A 23,481-nucleotide genomic window follows, 5' to 3' on the forward strand; every position below is an offset into this window, starting at 1 on the left:
AGAGACAAATTTGCAAGCTACACAGCTCTTCTTTAGATCTGGAAAAGGTACTCAGAGTGTCACAGAACACAAGGAGAAACAGATTGTTAAACATAAGAAGTTAACCATGTTGCAAAAAAACATTCAGAATGAAGTGGGTGATTAACTGTCCTTTATCCTTTGAGTGAAGAGGTATCAGAGGGTTACAGATGTTTGTAATAAGACATAAAACCATTATCATGTAGTATTGTCTGGGTCAGGAGCAGATTTAAGAGTCAGAGCAAGGTCAGCAAACATGCAGCATGGGATCCAAAGGTCATATCACCTTAGGCTTTTTTAAACATAAAAAGTTAAATAAAAAACATAAAATAAGAATCACAGGCCTCAGTAAAGGTGGAATCTCACCTCAGTTGTTGGCTTATGTATTTCCAATTATTGAACCTCACACCACAGCAACACTTTTCCTTGGCAAATTGTTCTGTGATGCCATCCAGCTCCAACCGTGCTGTCTCATCTTTCTCAGTTGCAAGGAGAGCAAGGTTATTCAGCTGTGTCTGTGATTGTGTTGAATGCATGTAGTTTTTGACACATCATAATGTACTCACTGCACATTCAGCAGTAGCCACGCCAACTGGTATGGTGAGGACATTTTATTTCTGGTAAATCATCATCAGGAGAACTTGACACTATGAAACTGAAGAAGCCATGAACTCCAAATGATAAACTAAACATCTCTGTGTACTTTGTAAAATAATATATCTTGAAAGACATAATCTCATGAATCAAGTTTTAAAAAAATGAGTATTTTCCCATGAGTTTAAGAACTTCCTCCTTTGACGCTTCTGAAGTTATATTTTGAAATTGCCTGGGAAGGAGGAACCCAAATAGAGTAGCTACCTCTTGAAATCATGTACATAAAACTGAATCTTGAAAGTGACTTATCAGATGGAACTTCAAACCTACTTCATCAGGAAAACTTCTTTGACCTGCTGCAGTGTTGAGGTGCTCATCCACAGTGCTCTTGGTTTTGCTCCTTTCGAGTTCAACTACAGGGTCTTTGGTTTTTTGGGGTTTAAGATGATCTATGGTATCTTTGGCTTTGTTGGTTTGTAGCTCATCTACAGGGTCTTCATTTGTGCTGGTTTTAAGCAAAGTTTCTCTGGAAATATCATCAACTACTACTAGACGTGCAACTTCAATGGTGCACAAATCGTTTTCCTGATTTAAACCATGAAACAATAACAGATTCATGCTTGTTGAAGTGAGATGTGGTTTTTGACTTTCTACTTCAGTCTGCAGGAGCTGATCAGGAAGTTTATAAAATGATCATTTCTGCTGCTTAGGATCCTTGGAGAAAGTTTGTAATAATAAACTCTTTCTTTTCATTTTCTAAAACCAGATGTGTGTTTGTACTTATGGCTTTCATTTTCAGATATCTTCCAATATAAGAATAACTCAGTTGGAAGTATAGGCCTAAATAAAGTGTATTTTTGTTCTGCTTAATTTATTCATCAGTAGTGGGGTTAATCCTAAAAAAAATGTTGATTTTCTGTGCCAAATCTAGCAGAACATGGGCAGAACTAGAGTGGGGCTGGCTGGGGAGAATGCTTTGGGGCTAGAGAGAGGCAGGAGCAGGTAGATACATACCTCTCAATGTTCCATGGCAAAAGGAGGATACGGAGGCTAGGGAAACAAACTACATTTCTCAACAGCCGCCCCTTTGGCACTGGAACATGCCCAGTGGCTGTAACCCTTGCAGGATGGGGTAAGAAACTTCTACTAGCACCAGCCACTGCTGAGCTTGCTCAAATGTTGTGGGATTTTGCCAAGGCAAAATTTCATCAGCCCTGAGGCCCTTGCCATGGTGACTGACTTAGTTATGTGTGAGGGTGGAGCCCCAGAACAGAGCAGGGTGAGGGGGAGAGATGGCAGTGACAGAGGAATAGTGGGCACATGTGCCAGGCACAGGCTGCTGTCACCATTATTTGAAGCCTGCTGGAACCTCTACGAAGAGCAATATGGGGGTCCTCACTGTACACATTTGAATGTGCATGGGCAAGTTGCCTCCACAATGGTGGCTATGCCATGAATTCTGATTAGTGAGAATGCCAATGGCAGAGCCTCTAGTTTGGTCAGAGGCCCCTCTTCCCCTCCCACTGCCCAGGAAAATTCAAACGCAGGGAGCAGGAATCAGCCTGCTGCTCTTGTTAGCAGCTCTAACTCTAGCTCTGGTGACAGCTGCTGTAATAATTCACAGCTCTGGCTCCCGCTACAGCAGTTCTGGCTTTGGCGGGAGCCGTAAGGATGGCTCTAATGGCAATTGCACTGGTGCAGGGCCCAGGCCAGAGGGAGAAGATGGCATGGCATGGAGCTGGGGGAGGGGAAGGACATGACTAGGGGGGTGAGTGGGGACAGTGAGAGTTTATTTGAATGTGGGACATATGTGGGGGCCCACAATAGAAACCCTCACCAGGGACCATTGCTTTGTTCTTCTGCCACTGACAGATAGGAGATGGAGAGGTGTCCAGGACCACATGAGGCCTGGGCAACATCTGCTGACCTTGATGAATGTTCAATCGGCCACTGGTCAGGGTGGCCCAAGGGCATCTTACTATGTAAGCTGCAGAATCTGTAAAGGAGAGTGAAGCTTCTAGCAAGATGGGCCTGCTTATAGAGTTCACACCCCTTTGTTCCAGTCCAGCTACAGAGAGAATGAAAATCTGCCTGAAGTGGTCAACTAGGGATTCCCCAGTATACAGGAGTTCCAGATCGGCATATAAGCTGTGTAGCCAGCTCTGCACTAACCCATCTCACCCATTCCTGAAGCAGTTGCAGGCAGCCAAGCAGAACTTTAGAGTTACCTTTGCCTTCCTCCACTCACATGGGCTGAGTGATATTCTGCATCATGGATTTTGTTTTAAGTGAGAACTTTGGATAATTTAGAGTTGTAGTAAATTCTCATTTCTGCTATATGTAGTTTTTATTGTTAATAATTCTAGCACCACTACTACAACTTTGTACTTTGACTCTTCCAGCGAGAATTTCAGATTGCTTTCACGGCTTCCCAAGAAAGATGAGTAGTATTATGATACAGATAGTTAAATTAAAAGACAGAGAGGTTAAGACCAGAACTCTCAAAGGTATCCACAATTTCTGGGGTGCTTCAAGACAGATGTGTGAAGTTGGGCACTTAAAAACAGAGCCATTCAAAATAGATGAACATTTCTGAAAATTTTGGCCTTAATGACTCAGTTAAGGGCAGATGATGAGTCATGGACAGAGCTTAGAATGGACATCAGAAATCTGGACCCACTGCCTTGTGCTCTAACCACATGTAAATTAATGGTATCATATGTAACAAAGTCAAATTCCAAATCAATATGACAGATCTATAGGTCTTCAAAGAAACTTTTATATTTGATCTGGATTAGGCTTATCTACAAATGTGAAAGCACTAAGGAGCAGAAGATTGACAAAACCCAGAGTTAGAAGTAATAACTTCTGATGCTCTTGATCACCTTCTGCATCAGAAACTCCTAATTCATATTTGGTTGTGCTACTGCAGCATACTTCCAAGGTGATCACCTGTCAGTTAGCTTCTAGGGAAGCTATGGAAATTCTTTCTGCTATCTAATCTAGGATTTGTTTTTATAAACATCTTTAACTTATCTGACGACTTTACTGGCTAAATTGTTAATGGGATCAGAAATGTTAGCAATAAGCAAATGGCATGAATTCTCATCTGATAGAAAACTCATGCAGGGATTGAATAATGAAGGTAAGAGCTATCATGGAAACTTGAATCAAATTTATTAGCAGATGTTCAGTGGTGCAGAAAAATTATACATGAATAATAAAATGTAATGCTAGCTGAGAGCTCTCAATTTCCCTCTTTTCCCAGGAAATACATTGCAATGGAGGTTTTTTCCCAGAAGTTTTACCCTGTGTTGAATCGTACTTAAGCTATATTGAGAAAACATTCAAGTGACAATGATTTACAAATGATCAAATTATTTTGGGTTTAGCTTAGGGCTTTACCAACTGGAGTGAGTTCTCTGTTATGACCATATGTCTGTTAATAAACTTGATTCACAAGCAATACAATCGTGGGGATTTTTGAGAGAATTAAAAAGATGAAGTGGTTCCTGCAAATAAATAAGGATAAGCATGATAAAACTAACTAAAACGTGGCTAATTATTAAAGCTGAATGTAACCTCTTAATTAAGTCTGATTATCTGCAAACATAAACCTATCAACCCTTATGAATGAGGAAACCTTCACTTCACCTGCCTACCACTGACAAGATGAGTAGCAGCTTATAGTTTCTGTTCAAACCAGTTCAGCAGAAGTAATGAGGGACATGAGAAAGGGGAGCTGATAACATGAAAGCTTCACTTCACCCAAAGTCATTCTCTCATGATCTCCCTCTCTGAGATGCAGCAGCTGTTTCTATTTGTCTCTGACTTCGAGACAGACAATATCTCATCAGGAAGGCTTTTATTTTAAACATCAGAATAATATGTGGAGTAGGGTAACCCCCTCTGGACAAGCTAGGAACATAATGAATGGTCTACAAAGAGGCACCTTGTAAGTCCAGAGAAGGGTGGCTGCTACAGCACAAGATATTGAAGGTGAAGCATGCAAAAGAGGGATAATGGGGAGAAAACAAGATCTTTTTCTTCCTTTTCTGTTCAAGTTTTTCAAGAGCACTTAAGTGACTTAGGAGCACATCTTCCAATAAAAGTCAATGGGACTTTCACTCCCGAGAGCTTTTCTACACAGTGAGCTGGGTTGTAAACTTAGAACAGGAATGGCTTGTGAGCCAGACAAGTGAGGCACAGCCTCACCAAGAATTTCCAGAAGCTATAGAATATATTTTGCTTTTTCTTATTTATTTAATTGGTAAATGTATTCAGATATATGGACACATTATGATTTGATTTAGAAGTCACAACTCAGTCTCTCCAATAGTGAAATGCAATGCTGGAAATAGGGTGACCAGACAGCAAATGTGAAAAATCAGGATAGAGGGTGGGAGGTAATAGGAACCTATATAAGAAAAAGACCCAAAAATCGGGACTGTCCCTATAAAATCGGTACATCTGGTCACCCTAGCTGGAAAGTTCAATGAATGTAGTGCTGTGGGAGGCTCAGATTTTGGTGTTGCTAATAGTGCCTCAGGAAGCTGCCTTGTTACCATGGCGATTTTCTTGACCCGGGATTCACTTTGTAAGGTAACCACTGCTTGGGTAACCACTGCTTGTTGAGGCCATGACACAATTGTAGTAGTTAAGCCTGAGCTGCAGGGCATTTCCAGCGGGTGGTATGGGGCCTGAACTCTGCACCTCCCGAGCTTCTACCCTCTCAGGGTGACCCCATGTGTGTGTGTGTGAGAGGACCCATCACTGATGATGGCAGCTCCAGCTTCTGGGTCTGCCTGCTGCTTCTTCACCATATTATAATAGCTAGTAAATTATACCTTGGACAGGGATGCAGATAACTATTTTGTGATTTGTGTTTCATCTGTCAAAAGTCATAAGTCACCTCTGACCTATAGTGCTCTAGCTTGCTGCACACTAAGTCACTGTGTGGACACTGCTGCTCTGTAGTCTGCTTTGACCTAGTGCAGTGGAACGCACAATGAAACTTTTAGTGCACGGTGGCAGGATCCCCATGGCTAGTTAGTGTGTGGCAGCCACCTGAGCTGTAGGTTTGGACCCCAGCTTGCTTCACACTAACTCGCTGTGTAAACAAGCCCTCAGGAGGCAAGTCCCATGGATTTTTATTGGAACTTGTGCTCCTAAGTCACTAAAGTGCTTTTGAAAATCCCATCCACTGTAGAGATTCTGTTTTAAGTAAATGTATAAGATATAATCATAGGATTGGAAGGGACTTCAAGAAGTCATCTAGTCGAGTCCCCAGGCCAATGGGGGCTGCTGGAAGTGGTGTAGGCCGAGGGATGTGCTGGCCACCGCTTCCCGCCGCCCCCATTGGCCTGAAACAGCGAACCGCGGCCAGTGGGATCGGACGAACCTGTGGTCGCAGCAGGTAAACAAACCTGCCTGGCCCACCAGGGTGCTTACCCCAGTGAGCTGTGCGCCAAAGGTTGCCGATCCCTGCTCTATGCCATGATCTAAATCATTGATGAAGATATTGAACAGAACTGATCCCTGTAGGACCCCACTCGTCATGGCCTTCCAGCATGACTATGAACCACTGATAACTACTCTCTGGGAATGGTTTTCCAACCAGTTATGCACCCACCTCATAATAGCTCAATCTAGGTTGTATTTCCCTAGTTTGTTTATGAGAACATACGAGAATGCTGATGTATTTCAGAGAAGTATTTGGGGAAATTTAAATCAAAGGGATGGGTTTTGCCTGGAGTGGGTAGTGGTCATTCTAAATATTGATCCCTTTAAATAAAGTAGTTCTTTGCACCATAAGGATTTGGAGGCCATCCAGGGTGAAAAAGACTACTTCAGTTTGCTCTTCTGAAAGGTTGAGGTTTTTCTACCTAGCATCCAGGTTGTATAAGGGAAGGATTCTCTCTCATACCAGAAAATGGGAATGGGCAACAGGGGATGGCTCAGTTGATGATTACCTGTTCTGTTCATTCTCTCTGAAGCACCTGGCACTGGCCACTGTCAGAAGATGGGATACTGGGCTAGATCGATCACTGGTTTCCTCCAGTACAACCATCCTTATGTTCATGTCTGAGAATGTCAGATAAAGACACTGATTTCTGAACTTCAAATGCAACTTAAAAGTGAAGATTCCTCAGTCAGGCATCATTTCTACACAAATATGTTAATAACTGACATTGAAGGTATTTGATGTCAATAGGAAAGAGTTTTGGAAAAAAATACAAAGGTAATAGATAATCTTATAATGTCTTGTCAGCCCCATCAAACCTCACAAGTAGACATTCAGGACTAAATGCTGAACCCAAGATTATCAAAATTAGGGTATCAAAAATGCATATATTTGTGCACGCAGCTTCCTGATAGCACCTGCAAGTCAGAAATGTGTGTGCACAAATGGCTAGTTAGCTGCTTAAATGGTCATCTGTCTGTACACATATCTGGTTTTCAAGTGTTTCCATAGCAGTTTCACATGTTGATAGGTCTCTGAATTATAAAAATGTGGCCCTGTGATGGGACACCCCCCCCCATCCCACTGACAGTAAACCAAGGGAGCATCTCTGCACCACTTTGCCAACTCTGTCTGCATATCTATTCAAGGGACACGATCATAGGACCTTATCACATCAGTCACATCATCAGGGGCTCATTCACCTGCACATCTACCAATGCGATATATGCCATCATGTGCCAGCAATGCCCCTCTGCCATGTACATTGGCCAAACCAGACAGTCTCTATGCAAAATAATAAATGGACACAAATCAGACATCAAGAATTGTAACATTCAAAAACCAGTAGGAGAGCACTTCAGTCTCCCTGAACACTCAATAACAGACTTAAAAGTGGCCATTCCGCAACAAAAAACTTTCAAAAACAGACTTCAGGGAGAAACTGCAGAACTGGAATTAATTTGCAAACTTGACACCATCAAATTATGCTTGAATAAAGTCTGAGAGTGTCCGGGTCACTACAAAAAGTAATTTCCCCTCTGTTGATAACTCACACCTTTCTTGTCAACTGTTGAGAATAAGCCATATCCCCTGTGATTGAACTGGCCTCGTTAGCACTACAAAAAGTAATTGTCCCTCTGTTGATAGTCACCTTTTCTTGTCAACTGTTGGGAATAGGCCACATCCACCGTGACTGAATTGGTCTCATTAGCACTGACCCCCACCATTTGGTAAGGCAACTCCCATCATTTCATGTGCTGTATATTTATACCTGCCTATTGTTTTTTTCACTCAATGCATCTGATGAATTGAGTTATAGCCCACGAAAGCTTATGCCCAAATAAATTTGTTAATCTTTAAGGTGCCACAAGGACTCCTCGTCATTTTTTTCTCTGCACTCAGGCAGTGCCAATTAGGTGTACCTGCAGATCATGCTGTACCTGGACAAGAGGAGCTTAAAAAGGCAAAACTAGGCACAGGGTGGATGTGAAGAACAGATTGCCAGGAAACCCAGTAGCCACTAGCTCGTGACAGTGATTAGCTGTCTCTTCCCCATCCCCTTTGTTGTGGGGGAGAGCATTAGACATTACAGCCCTGACAGAGGCTCTGGATGTCTGTTCTCTGCCAGTGCCCTGTAGCTGGAACTGAGAAACTGTGCCGGGGACTCGAAGTACTTTAATTAGACCCATCAAAGACCTGTGAGTGAGCTCAGCTCCCACTGAGAATAATAAGCTTGCCCAGGAGCGGGGATTTCTGTCAGGGACCCAGGAGTGAGAGACTGGAAGTAACTACAGTTGAGCTCAGGCTGAGGTTTGGCTTATTACAGCCTCCATTTTCAGTTTTTTGGGAACTTAAGGAGTGCCAAAGGGTCCAATAAAGAACAAGAATTTTCCTTTGTGTGTGACTCAAATCTAACTCAGACTTGTGACAGATATAGCAATTTCCTGCAATATCTTTGGGAAAGAACACTGTATTAATTTAATGTATCTTTGTGGGTACAGTGTGTCACAGTCTGTCATGGCAGCTCAGTATCAGGTTACTAAACATCAGTCATGAAAAGGCTAACATTTACCACAGGGAAATAGACATTGGAATGTTTCCCAAGATTCCCTTCAAAGGATTTCCAGGGAGAGCTGTGTCTCTAGGACAGCACTCCAATCACAAATAAGTACTGCAGAAAATCCAGTGAAGAAACATTCATCCGAAAGGAGGCCTTCGGAAATTAATTTTCCAGAAGTGAAGAGTAAGCACTAGTGATGCTTAACACCCAACCAACTTCAGTTGTTAAGGATGTGTGCTTTGTGTCAGTCAAATTATTGGAGCATTGTTAAAACTGATACCTTCTAGTGAACATTTGATTTTGAAGAATCAACACTGATGAAAAAAATTTGCTCAAGAAATTCCCATCCAGCTCTAATTAGCAGGACTATTTAGGAGGACAAGCCCAGGGCAAGAAGTTGGAGCAGTAAACCTTCCTTGGATGCAGATGGGAACACAGCCCTAAAGAGATTACAAATGGACTTCCAAATCTTTCTCCTGTTTCTATGTCTTTTCTTGGAGCTTTTTCCAGCAGTGTACCTGGTGAGAGCTCATTCACATCAGTAATATGGAGAGCTATTGTATTCACAGATAAAGATTTCTCCCAGTTAATATACAAAGGCTAGTATTTTTTAAATATAATTTGCCCATAATAAACTTTAATGATCCAAGGTCATATTTTTAGTCTTGAAGCAGGTGAACTCCCTGTTGAAGTACATGGCTCATTGCTCGAGTAAGGATTGCAGGATCTGGCCATACATTTCATTTCAGGGAGGGCTTTGATCTTTTGAATTTCAATTTCTATTAATACAGGTGTTACAATATGCAGAATAAACCAACCAATAAGGGGAGCAGGCAGATCATTAAACAAGGAAATGCATGGCTGTCTCATTTTGGTCTGTTCCTTGCTGAGAACTGCATGAAGTGCGGAGTGCAATTGCAGAACCACTGAAGACATTTGTGTGTTGCCCGAATAAAGACTTTTAATACCTAAAGAGAGCTGCTGTGTGTGTGATTTACAATACAACAGGCAATTGTTTTTCTGTTTACCTATTTTACTACTATCACAATAGTATTTATTTTCCTCATTTGCTTTGTACTTTTCATTGTGCTGCATATTTTTGAAGGGTTTTTTAATTGCTAATTATGAAATAGATAAGCTATGAAGCTTAGTTTTATTGACTTGGTTTTAAAGCCTGGTTGGAATAAATATACAAAGAAATGTGGGACACATCTTAATACCTGAATTTCTAGTGGGAAACCAATTGAATTTACAGCCTGGAATTTGGCCTCCAACAAATTCTGCAACAAAGGGATTCATCAATTCCCTGTTAGAAGGAAAACACTGAATCTCATGACTTAACAGAATATGAAAAAAGGGAGCTTGAGCAAAAGGCTGCAGTAATCACATGTGCCCTGTGGGATGGTTTCTGGTATTTTCTAGTTGACTCACCTCACATGTGGTCCTGTAGCACTTCTGAGAAGTAAAGAGCAGCTTTGCACACTCTTGGAGTACAGTAATCATGCTAAAAACATATCTAGTTTTCCTTTAGATAACTAAACAATGTTACAGAGAATATATGTGTCATATTCCCTATATTCAGTGCAGTTCTGAGCACAGGGAAGTATAGGGAATGCTACAAACACCGTTATCCAAGGCAAAATTGGAAAGTTTATAGGCATGACCAAAACCTATATTTGTGAGTTGTGGATGGCAACATTGTATGAAGCATTTTCCCAGAACATCAAAGTACACTGGGTATCAGGAAGGACTAGAAGGTTTTTTGTTTGTTTGTTTGTTTGTTTGTTAACCCCTTGAAATCTAACTATTTCTATGAAATCTCTATTCAGATAATTTGCTAGTAAAACTAGTAAACTTCATCCAGATTACAGCAGCAGTATGCTTCATAGTGCAGTCAGTTTATTCTCATGTATGCTATAAAAGTGTTTAACACAGCCTAAGTCTGATGATGCCAGTATCTCTGTGGGTTATGGTTATGATTGGATATATCTCCCAATCGATGGGGCTTAATATTTCAAACATTTCTCCTCACTTGGCTGAAACTTTAAATTTAAACTTGCATTTAAATTGTCAGCTTGGAAGTCTTGTTTTAACCTATCGAAAATAGGACTATGATGAACATTTCACCCCTGGTAATATAGAAGCAAAACCACAATTTGTAGTTTGCAATGACAGATTCTTTTCCTCCTAGCTGTCCAAAGCTGTTGGCAAAAAGATGTTATATGAAAATATAATTTTACTGCAATTTTTTGAGTGACTTGATCTCATTCCATTTTGGGGGTAGGAACATGGGGGACCCAATAAACCTTTGAAATTGCCGAGATATTTATAGTAAATTGGAGAATCAGCTGCTGATTATGAGTGGTTATTTTTTGGAACATTTTTAGCCACTTTATAGAGGATTACATTGTGATGTTACTGTGTCATATCAATGGGAAAGTGACACCAGGATGCAATACAGTACATTTCACTTACATAGAAAACCCAGAATCAGGATGGCCAGTTTACTGGGACCTCTCCCAAAAAACTGATTTAGTCTAATAAGAGTGAATGGTAATGACCGCTCCTTGTTTCAGGACAGATTAGCATAATTTCTGTTCAATGGGGACACATTCTGATGTGCCAAGGGCTTAAGTGGTGCTTTAACAGATGCAAATTTCTGAATTCTAGTCTTTTAATACAGAAACTGAAAAATAAATATTAACCATTAGGACACTGGCTAATCCTTAAAGGCCAGCTAATTGTAGATTGAGATATTGATTAATTATTATAATTATATCTATTACTATAGAACTCAGGAGCCATAGTCAATGGACCCCATTGAGCTGTACCTTACTCAGTGAGTAGTCCCACTGACTTCAATTCATCCATTCACAGATTATATAAATTCTTAGGGCTTTAACTCCTCAGGAATGATGAGTTCTTAAAGGTCTGAGGAGATCTTCAGTGGCCATATTTCTAGGAAGGGGGGCATTTCTGTGACTGGGATAGAGAGGCCTGGTTCACTCTTACAGATTAATAGATTCACAGAGTTTTAAGGCTAGTAGGGACCATCATGGTCCTTTAGCCTGACCTCTGCAAAACAAAGAGCAAAGACCTTCACCCAGTAATTTCTGAATTCAGTCCATAACATCTGTTTGAGTGATAGAATATCTTTTAAAAAGACATCCAGTCTTGTCTTAAAGACAGAAGATAAAGGTAAGTTATTCTGATGGTTAATTACCCACAAAGTTCAAAATAGTTATTTCTAGTCTGAATTTGTCTAGCTTCAGTTTCCAACTATTGGATTTCATTATGCATTTTGTAATTACACCAGATTCTTTTGCTATCAGAAATTTACTTCCTATGCAGGTACTCATAGACATGATCAAGTCACCTATTTACCTTCACTTGGATAAACAAAATAAATTGAGCTTCTTTAGTCTTTCACTATAAATCAAGTTTTCCGGATCTCTAATCAGTCTTGTAGCTCTTTTCTGAACCCTTTCCACGTTGAAAGAGTTATTTACCATGTCACCTAAGTCTTTTCCAGAATCACTGATTTCTAGGATACAGTTCCCCATTTTATACATGTGACCTAAACTCTTCGTTCTATAGATTTGAATGGTATTGATGTAGTGCATCTGGTCAGAGTTAGTCATGATAAGACCTTCACCCTGTGTGACATACTGTACCTCAAAATCACACCATATACAATATATTCAGCTCTGTTATATGGTTATGATATTTTGTACAAAGAATGCCTTGTAAGGTATTATATGAAAAGTCATGATTTGCTGAAACTCACTGATCTCTCAAAATATGTATATCATCATTATATATGGAGTTATGCGATGTTGTTATATGGTTGTTATTGAAATATGTTGTGAGTCTGGGAGATGCCCACATCTAGTTCTCTGGTTGCAACAAGGAGGTGGTCCACACCCAGATGAGTGTTAAGTGACCATCACCAGTCACTGGCCACAAGGGGATTGTAAAAAAGAGATTTACAATTGAACAAGAGACAACTGCTCAAGCTCCACACAATAGAGATTGCTCAACTCTCTGACTCAGCAAGGTACCTCAAGACACCTGATGTTGACTCCATGTTTGAGCCAATATTTTCCAGACACTTGAACTGAGAGTATACAATAAGAGATAGTGGCATCATGAGTGTACCTCTCTCTTTCCCCAATTCAACACCTGGAAACAAAATCTTTTAGAAGACAAAGAGAAGGTTCCTTGAACTGGGGAGAAGGGATGGTCATAAGAATATAAGAACATAAGAATGGCCACACTAGGTCAGACCAAATGTCCATCCATCCCAGTATCCTGTCTACCGACAATGGCCAGTGTCAGGTGCCCAGAGGGAATGAACCTAACCGGTAATGATCAAGTGATCTCTCTCCTGCCATTCATCTCCACTCTCTGACAAACACAGGCTAGAGACACCATTCCTTACCCATCCTCTCTAATAGACATTTATGGACTTAACCTCCATCAATTTATCTAGTTTTCTTTTAAACCCTGTTATAGTCCTAGCCCTCACAACCTCTTCAGGCAAAGAGTTGCACAGGTTGACTGTGTGCTGTGTGAAGAAGAAATTCCTTTATTTGTTTTAAGCCTGCTGCCCGTTAATTTCATTTGGTGCCCCCTAGTTCTTATATTATGGGAACAAGTAAATAACTTTTCCTTATTCACTTTCAACACACCACTCATGATTTTATATACCTGTATGATATCCCCCTTAGTCTCCCCTTTTCCAAGCTGAAAAGACCTAGCCTCTTTAATTTCTCCTCATATGGGTCCCGTTCCAAACCTCTAATCATTTTAGTTGCCCTTCTCTGAACTTTTTCTAATGCCAGTATATCTTTTTTGAGATGAGGAGACCAGACCTTGTACGCAGTATTCAAGATGTGGGCATACTATGGATTTATATAAGAGCAATAAGATATACTCCGTCTTATTCTCTATCCCTTTTTTAATGATTCCTAACATCCTGTTTGCTTTTTTGACTGCCGCTACACACTGTATGGGCATCTTCAGAGAACTATCCACAATAACTCCAAGATCTCTTTCCTGATTAGTTGTAGCTAAATTAGCCCCCGTCATATTAGTTGGAGTTATTTTTTCCAGTGTGCATTATTTTACGTTTATCCACATTAAATTTCATTTGCCATTTTGTTGCCTTTAGTTTTTGGGGATCTTTTTGAAATTCTTCACAGTCTGCTTTGGTCTTAACTATCTTGAGCAGTTTAGTATCATCTGCAAACTTTGACACCTCACTGTTTACCCCTTTCTCCAGATCATTTATGAATAAGTTGAATAAGATTGGTCCTAGGACTGACTCTTTGGGAACACCATTAATTACCCCTCTCCAGTCTGAAAACTTACCATTTATTGCTCCCCTTTGTTTCCTGTCTTTTAACCAGTTCTCAATCCATGAAAGTATCTTCTCTCGCATCCTATTACAACTTAATTTACATAATAGCCTTTGGTGAGCCTTGTCAAAGGCTTTCTGGAAATCTAAGTACATGAGGTCCACTGGATCCCCCTTGTCCAGATGTTTATTGACTCCTTCAAAGAACTCTAGCAGATTAGTAAGACATGATTTTCCTTTACAGAAACCATGTTGACTTTTGCCCAACAATTTATGTTCTTCTATGTGTCTGACAATTTTATTCTTTATTGTTGTTGCAACTAATTTGCCCACTACTGACGTTAGACTTAATGGTTTGTAATTGCCAGGATCATCTGTAGAGCCCTTTTTAAATATTGGCGTTACATTAGCTATCTTCCAGTCATTGGATACAGAAGCTGATTTAAAGGACAGGTTACAAACCATAGTTAATAATTCCGCAATTTCACATTTGAGTTCTTTCAGAACCTTGAGTGAATGCCATCTGGTCCCAGTGATGTGTTACTATTAAGTTTATCCATCAATTAATTACAAAACCTCTCCTAATCACACTTCAATCTGTGGTGATTCCTCAGATTTGTCACCTACAAAGGATGGCTCAGGTCTGAGAATCTCTCTAACATCCTCAGCCATGAATACTGAAGCAAAGAATTCATTTAGTTTCTCCTCAATGACTTTATTGTCTTTAAGTACTCCATTTGTATCTTGATCATCCAGGGGCTCCATTGATTGTTTAGCAGGCTTCCTGAATGATTTCTAGCTAGTATGAACTGTGAACTGAATTCTGTCTGCAACATCCAGTAGGGTGAGAAAAACTGGTGATAAAACATCCAGGAGGGTGAGAAAAACTGCTTGATTCAAATCTTGGTCTGATAAAGTTTAGAATTTAGACTGCAACTTTACCTTTTATTTCTTATGTAACAAACTGTGACCTCTATGCCTAATACTTCTAATTACTTAAAACCTATCTTTCTGTAGTTAGAAATTTATTTTAATGTCTTATCTTTACCAGTGAGTTTGTCTAAAGTACTTGGGAATCTGCTTGGATTACAAAGGATGGTGCATGTCCACTATCCTTTGATGAAGTGGCAAACTAATTAATGAGCTTGCATCATTCAAGAGAAGACCATGAGCAGTGTAAGATGTTACATTTCTGGGGTGCAAGGCTGGGGGGATTTGATGGTGTTTCCCTATGTATTGTTCATGAGTGGTTTAGAGAGGATTCATACAACTTAGCTGTGTGTTCCTGCATGTTGTTGACTGAGTGATCACAGCATCTGGAGGAGGTTGCTGCTTGTTACTAGCAAAGCATTGTGAGAGACAGCTCAGGCTGGAGAGCTAAGGGGACATAGTGGTCTCACAGTTCCAGGTTGTATCCCAGGTTGTCATACCCTGCCAGCAGAGAATCTGCCTGTTTTTCTGCTGTATCATGACTCCCTTTATGCCCTGTATATGACTTGTTCTGAATGAAGGGGAACAGCATGGGCTAGCATCTGATGGGAAGGCTTTGGTCAGGGTGGTACAGAAAGAAGCATGGAATCAAGGACCAGTATTCCGGTGGGGAGTAAGCAAGTGGGCAAGTAGGAAGAGGTTCTCTTACTAAGCAGAGACAGGCTCCCCCTAACAAAGAGGGGGAAGAGCATCTTCGCAATCAGGCTGGCTAACCTAGTGAGGAGGGCTTTAAACAAGGTTCACCGTGGGGAAGGAGACCAAAACACTGATGTAAGTGGGAAAGTAGATACCAAGAGGAAGCATGAGCAGGAGAGCGCAGCTGGGGAGGACTCCTGCCTCATACTGAGAAAACAGGACGATCAGCAAGTTATCTTAAGTGCCTATACACAAATGCAAGAAACCTGGGAAACAAGCAGGGAGAACTGGGTCTTAGCACAATCAAGGAATTATGATGTGACTGGAATAGCAGAGACTTGGTGGGATAATTTACATGACTGGAGTACTGTCATGGATGGATATAAACTGTTCAGGAAGGACAGGCAGGGCAGAAAAGGTGGGGGAGTTGCATTGTATGTAAGAGAGCAGTATGACTACTCAGAGCTCCAGTATGAAACTGCAGAAAAACCTGAGAGTCTCTGGATTAAGTTTAGAAGTGTGAGCAACAAGGGTGATGTTGTGGTGGGAGTCTGCTATAGACCACCAGACCAGGGGGATGAGGTGGACGAGGCTTTCTTCTGGCAACTAGCAGAAGTTACTAGATCGCAGGCCCTGGTTCTCATGGGAGACTTTAATCACCCTGATATCTGCTGGGAGAGCAATACAGCAGTGCACAGACAATCCAGGAAGTTTTTGGAAAGTGTAGGGGACAATTTCCTGGTGCAAGTGCTGGAGGAACCAACTAGGGGCAGAGCTCTTCTAGACCTGCTGCTCACAAACAGAGAAGAGTTAGTAGGGGAAGCAAAAGTGGATGGGAACCTGGGAGGCAGTGACCATGAGATGGTCGAGTTCAGGATCCTGACACAACGAAGTAATAAGAGTAGCAGAATACAGACGGTGGACATCAGAAAAGCAGACTTTTACTCCCTCAGAGAACTGATGGACAGGATTCCCTGGGAGAATAGCATGAGGGGGGAAGGAGTTCAGGAGATCCGGCTGTATTTTATTGAGGTTGCAGGAATAAACCATCCCAGTGTGTAGAAAGAATAGTAAATATGGCAAGCGACCAGCTTGGCTTAACAGTGAAATCCTTGCTAATCATAAACACAAAAAAATAGCTTACAAGAAGTGGAAGATTGGACACATGACCAGGGAGAAATACAAAAATAAGGTCTGGAAGAAAGCATACCCTAGTGGATTGGAGGCATCACTCTCAAATGCAGTGCACTATACTACCCTCTCCAGCAATGTGGTAGATGCAAAAAAGGAAGGCAGAGCCACATCCCCCCACCTTCAGTTCACCCTACCTCTTTCAGGCACCTCACATATGTCAGGCTGCTCAGAGAGAGAAGGGATTGTGCTCCTGTTTGGGACTGTGGTCAAACCCTGCACAAGGATACATTAACAGGGGACTTCTTTGTGCTCTCCCTGCATCTTGCAAACTGGTACAGATCTAGCTAGAATCTGGCCCTTAGTGTTTGCTGTTGCAAATAACCTTTGATACTAATTGTGAACATTTGCTTTCTGATAATTAAATACTGTATTGCTGTAGTGAGGCGATGTGGCTCCCCACCACCCTGGAGAGGGACGAGCCCCTCCGGGGGCCAGAGTGGGCAGAGCTAGGCAGTTCTGAGCCCGCCCCTCAGAGGGTCAGGCGGCAACTGGAAGTACAAAGGCTCGGCATCAGAGCTCACTGGAGGGCCAGCCACTGCAGAGGCCAGGCGTCTCCAGCCTAGCTCGCAACTGGAAAACTCCTGTGGCCCAAGGTGCAGGTCAGGACTGGCCGGGCCTGCCCTGCGCCTGCTACCCGGAGGAGTTGCCAGACCTGCTGCTTGCCCATTGCCCCGAAGAACCCACGGTGCTGGACCCCCCAGAGGACAATGCCCTGACCCAGATACTATCTGAGGGGGAGTCTGGAAGTAGCCAGGGGGCAACCAACCCCAGTCTGATTGCAGCACTGCCAGATCCTATGCCAGTGTGTTGCGGCCAGGATCCCCACTGACTAAGCAGTGGGTCTTTTTCTGCTGCTAGGGCCCTGGGCTGGGTTGCAGTGGAGTGGGAGGGCCTGTGTCCCCCTACCACCCAACTCATGGGTGGCAGACTCCCTCTCTCCCAGGCCTGAGGAGTCTGGGACCTATCGCTATTGCTCAGCCCTGCCTGAGAACCCTGACTCATTGTTACCTCGCCCTGACCCACAGCCTGGGCTCCCTACTGCTTGCATTGTGATTGCTCAGCCCTGCCTCAGGGTCTGAGCTCCAGACTCATCATTGTTGTCCCGCCCTGATCCAGGGCCCGGGCTTATGAATACTGTTTATACTGCCACTGCTCAGCTCCTGCCGGAGGGGCCTGAGTGTCTGACTCATTGCTGCCCCATCCTGACTCTGGGCCAGGGTTTCTTCCTGTTGTATTGTGCTTGCCCTGCCCTGCCTGAGGGCCTGAGCATCTGACTTATTGTTGCCCCACTCTGACCCATGGCCTGGGCTTATGGTGCTTCTTCCAGTTACTGCAATGGCTGCTGAGGGAGATCCCCATGGCCAGGCTAATTCCCCTGAACATCAACTGTGAGTAGTGAGCCGGTGTTGCTCCCCGCTGCCCCGGAGAGGGTCGAGCTCCGGCTAACCTTTGTACAATTGCCTTTTCAGGGTGGGACAGCTGTGCCATATGTTCAGCTATCCAAGGCAAGAGCAGGTGCTGGCTCTGAAGAAAAGCTGAGAGAATGCCATAGAGGAAAATAAATGACTCTTTTTGTTGGAATTTAACTCCAGTATGCTCACTGATGCAGTACTGGGAATATGGCAGCTATTGTGGCTTGAAAGATGTTGTGTTTGGATGAGCAGAATAATATTTTTCTTTCCTCAAACCTTCCTAGCCCAGACAACGCTACAGAAGCCATGAAATCATAAATCCTGTGAAATACAGGTTTTTTTAAAATGTTATATTCTTTGTTTACTTTTTTTACTGTAAATCTAAAAAAGTGCCATAGACAGGACTAGAGGCATGTATTTCTCTCTCTCACACACAAACACACAATTTAAAAATATTGTTTGAAAGATTTTCATGGATGTTAAGATTTCAGCTATTTTCCCTTTTACCTTGAGTTGTTATAATGTAAGTTGCACATGGTATTGTGTTAGTCCTGTAGGGCTAGATTGTCTGACCACACCACACCCCCACACAAAGAAATACGAACTCTCTCTTATATCCTTACTTGGTGTACTCCAGCCTTGGGTCCAGGCATGCAGGCTACACATCTGATTACTCCCTTCACAGACCAAATGGGTAGGAAAATTGCTGGGAGGGCTAGTGATTGGGTGGCACCAGAATTAACACTCTCCACTTGCTGATCAGTGAAACTGAGCTGTCACCGTGAAGGGAGTGCTGAAGTTTGTACTGTCTAGCAGCAAATTATTACTGTGCCTGAGTGTGAGGAGCAAGCAAGGGAGGAATCATGATTCAGAGACAGGACTGGCTCCAGGCCCCAGCGCGCCAAGCGCGTGCTTGGGATGGCATGCTGCGGGGGGCGCTCTGCCGGTTGCCGGGAGGACGGCAGGTGTCTCCAGTGCACCTCCCGCAGGCTTGCCTGCGGAGGGTCCACTGGTCCCGCGGGATAGGCGAGCAGCAGAGCGCCCCCCGTGGCGTGCCGCCGTGCTTGGGGCGGCGAAATGGCTAGAGCCGGCCCTGTTCAGAGGGCTGTCAAGGCTTCCTGGGCCTACTCCTGGTGTGGTGCATTTTACACATCACCCCATACTCAGGGCTGTGCCTACAACCAACTCTATCTCTTAGACATTTTTTTTAAATTTTAAGAATTATTTTGAAAGCTGGATGCTTTTGAATACCTACAACCTGCATCTGAGGCATGTTACAGGAAGATATAACAGGCATTGCTTAACTTTTTTTTTCTTCGAGAGCCCAGTCCTGAAGGTCATGGGAGCTGAGGGCACACAGCACTACACAGACATTGCTTAGTACCTCACAGGTTTGTGTCCCAAGTGAACAAGTCTTCATTTACATTTTTGAAGAGAGAAAATATAGAGTGCAGCAGGTCAATCCAAAGATCTGTGAACTTTCTCGCCATAATACATCTCCAATAAACTGAGTAGAAAAAATATTTTTTTTCCTTTTCAACACTCAATGAAAAATGTCAGTGAAGATTTTACTATAATCTTTTAAACTAAAAAAACCCCACAGCCCTCTCTTCTGGCTTTCTATTGTGAAACCCACTTAACAATGAGAAGGGATGAAGAAGCTCTAAAGGCGAGTAACGCATTGTCTGAAGCTGCTGATTTGTTTTTGCCCATGGGGTTAAGGCAGCAAGCATAAATTTCTGCATAAATCTGTAGATGCCTAGGATTTAGGACAAAGGGAAGTCTACTATAGTCATGTTACATATATAAAAAACTTGTTTGTGATCTGAAACATATTAAATGAAGAGATTCAGAATAAAACTGAAAAGATCAGAAGGAAAGCTTAAAATGAGGGTGCATCAATAAATTAAATTATCCTAAACTATAATTAATAATTTGAACAATTTTATGTTTTCTTGCAAATTTCCCAGAATACACATTTCTAATGAAAAAAATTATGTAGTGCAAAATACAGGGTTTTTAAAAACTGTTTTATTTACATTTGAAAAATGTAGATAGGATTGAAAGCATTGTAAAAATATTACAGTTTTCAGATCATCCCTTTTCTTTAGGGGTGAAATTCAGCCCTTCTACCTTTCTTATTCTGCACAAAGTATGAGTAAATATTTTAGGGGCATTACCAGGAGTTTGGGGAAAATGTGGTTTTGTATCCAACCCATAGGCAGGACACAGGCCATCTCCACTGATTCTCACTGTGGTTATTCTGTCTTTCCCGGACTGAAAATAGAAGCGGGGTGTCCCATTCACTTGATCCAAGTACCACAAAAGTCAATGGGAGTCTTTGCATTGACTCCAGTGGGCTTAGGTTTAGATCCTCTATGGAGGGATTCCTGACCACTCAATCCGTCTAAGCAAGGTGAATCTTCCATCACAACTCTCATCTACATTGCTGCACAGAGGGCACAAAGTTAATCCCATAGCACTTGCTTCTCCTGTGAAGCCCCTGCACTAAGGGTAACACTAAGGGTCTGAGACATGAAGACCTATGGGTGGTCCTCAGCCCATGGACGATTGAATTCTGTTGGTTCACTACACAGAGCTGATGACCAAAGCCAAAGAAAAATGTCTCTTTCTGTGGGATTTCCTCATATTAGTTTGTTTTGGATGCTGCTGTCTGAAAAATGACACATCCCTGTATAGAGTTTTATTTGTCAAGGCCGGTTCTCTTCTACTTGTCTGCTTCAGAGGCACAGCACCAGTGGTAAGTTTTTGGCCACATTTGATATGAAGAGTATGTCTATACTGGCAAGTTTCTGCCCACAAGTTATACCACTTTCATTAAAATGCTGGAATTAAACCGCTGTTGCATGTCCACACTGTGCTCCTTGTGACACGAGAGTGCATCCACATTAGCATTTCTTGCAACTGCAAAGACAGCAAGGCATTGTGGTAGCTATCCCACTATGCAGCTAGCCACAGGGTTCTTTGGGAGGGTTTGAAATCCCTCAGGGGGCAGGCACAGCTTCACATGATGCAGGTTTTCATTCCCATTGTTCCATGGGCATCCTACTACATTGCCAGCTGCTTTTCAGCTGAAGTGTGTGTGTGAGGAGAGAGTGTGTGACAGGGAGTGTGTGTGTGTGTGTGTGTGTATGGAGGGGAAGAGAGACAGTGTGTTTTGGGGGACAGAGAGTGTGTCAGCCTGCCACCTTGTAAGTTCAGACAGCAGCAGGAAACAACCAATCCTGAAGCAGGGGGTGGGAGAAATCCTGTCATCAGCCCCCACCTCCCTCCCTCGGTTCTCTGCACAGCACTCTCTCTCACACACACACACACACCTGCCTCTGGGTTCAACAGCACAAGCATTCCACAGTAATGGTTTGCTTTGAGTCCTGGAGCAGATCAGCACAGCACTCAATGGCTGTCAGAAATGGTGCTTTGAAAGGGGAGGGGAGCATGTCTCCAGGGCAGTCAAGTTCAAACCAATGAGCAGAGCCATCACTTGAGGCATTATGGGACAGCTCTGGAGGCCAATTACAGAGCAGAGAGCAATCAAGTGTCTACAGGAGCAATAGAGTGCTGGAGCCTGTGTGCAAATAGCCTTACGACTCTTGTCCAAATAGTTGTTTTGCAGTGCTGCAACTGAGGGGTTTCTGTGCACTAAGTGGCTTGGCAGTGTGTGCACATCTGCAGTTTGAGGGCAAAAAGCTGCTTTACTCTGCAGAAACTTGCCAGTATAGAGAAGCCCACAGATAACAAGCTTGATGACAGCCATTTATCCACATCTGTTGTTGGTTTATTATTCTTACATTTATGTTGGGGACATGTGCAGTTTGTGCATGGCATGTGTTCAGTCATACAAAATGAGTATGCATGATAGGATGGAAAATAATGTGTAACCAAGCTTTTCCTCTTGAGGTGTCAGACTGGACAAGGAGGCACTTCTACCAGCTCCTGCAACTTTATTGCAAGTCATCTATTATGTGAGCATCTCTTCTTTCCTTTTTTTTAAAGTAAACAACTTTTCCTCATAGTTGTAGTTTGAAATAGTGAATTCAAAGGCTAAAGAAACCTAGAAGGCAAATAAAATTGACCCAGAATTAACCATTTAAAAATAATCTTATGTTTTTTTAAGAAAATCTCATGATTTTCAGAGGCATGACTCATTATCTTTGAATTCTAGGGAGTTGACAATATCAAGGAAGTATTCTTCAACAACAGGTAGTTTGGTAAAATGGCTTAATATGCTTGTTAAACATGTTAGTGATACCTTATTGAAAGGCATGCTGTCAACTTTTAATAGTATTTTTTTCCTTTTCATAAACTATAATACTTTTGGGAAATATGCTGGAATATTCAGAAGTATGTGTGCACTTCTGCATGTATCAGATGAACATGTGCAGGTCACCATCTGTATGTTCACTTGAGCATGTGCTTCTGCTAATCTCAGCTTTTGCATACATCCATCAAGATATCAGACGTCTTACGATGATTTTGGCCATAATTGCTTTCACTACCAGCCACGTGCTTTTCCATTGTTCAAACGCTGATATTACTTGTGAGTTTTACAAACTGCCAGTGAATATGGCCCACCTCAATTACTTACTTTCATAAGAGCCAGCAGTACTATTCAAAAGAACTGTGCCAGAGTGAAAAAACTAGTATAGTGGAAAGCTGATGATTATCCCTGCTCTTCCTGCCATCTGTCACCATTCTCAGTATAACCATATATTTATTTTTTGACTATAGGAAATGGTTGTAGTAATGTATTCCAACATTTAAATAACTAGGAATACATAAGGAAAATATAGCCCATTGTTTGAAACAATGGCCCCATAAGCAAACCCTTTCAGCCAGGTTGACATACCTGTGTCATGTCACCTAATCTGTATTTTTCACTGAAAAAAAGGTTCAGCTGAAAATGTTCACCTTCTGTAAATATAAGCCTATTAGTTCATATCCACTGAAAGGAAGAGTTTATAGGCCTTTCTCCCTGTCTGAGGCACCATTCTGCACCACTAACAAATGGTCCATATCTCCTCCTCTTGGGATTAAAGTAGAACTGGGATTTTTGGGCCTAGCCTTTTTGAGACTGGGAAATTCACCTCCCCCCCCCATTTCTGTGTGAAGGAAAGGCAATGGGATCCCAGCAATGGTGTTGGGACCAGGTTAACAGGCTGTGTGTGGAGGAGGGATTAAGGGATTCATCCTCCTCACCCATCCCCCTGACCCAAGTGGTCCAGATTAAGGAACA

The sequence above is a fragment of the Chelonoidis abingdonii genome, chromosome 3, assembly GCF_003597395.2.
Source record: "Chelonoidis abingdonii isolate Lonesome George chromosome 3, CheloAbing_2.0, whole genome shotgun sequence".
Taxonomy (NCBI): domain Eukaryota; kingdom Metazoa; phylum Chordata; order Testudines; family Testudinidae; genus Chelonoidis; species Chelonoidis abingdonii.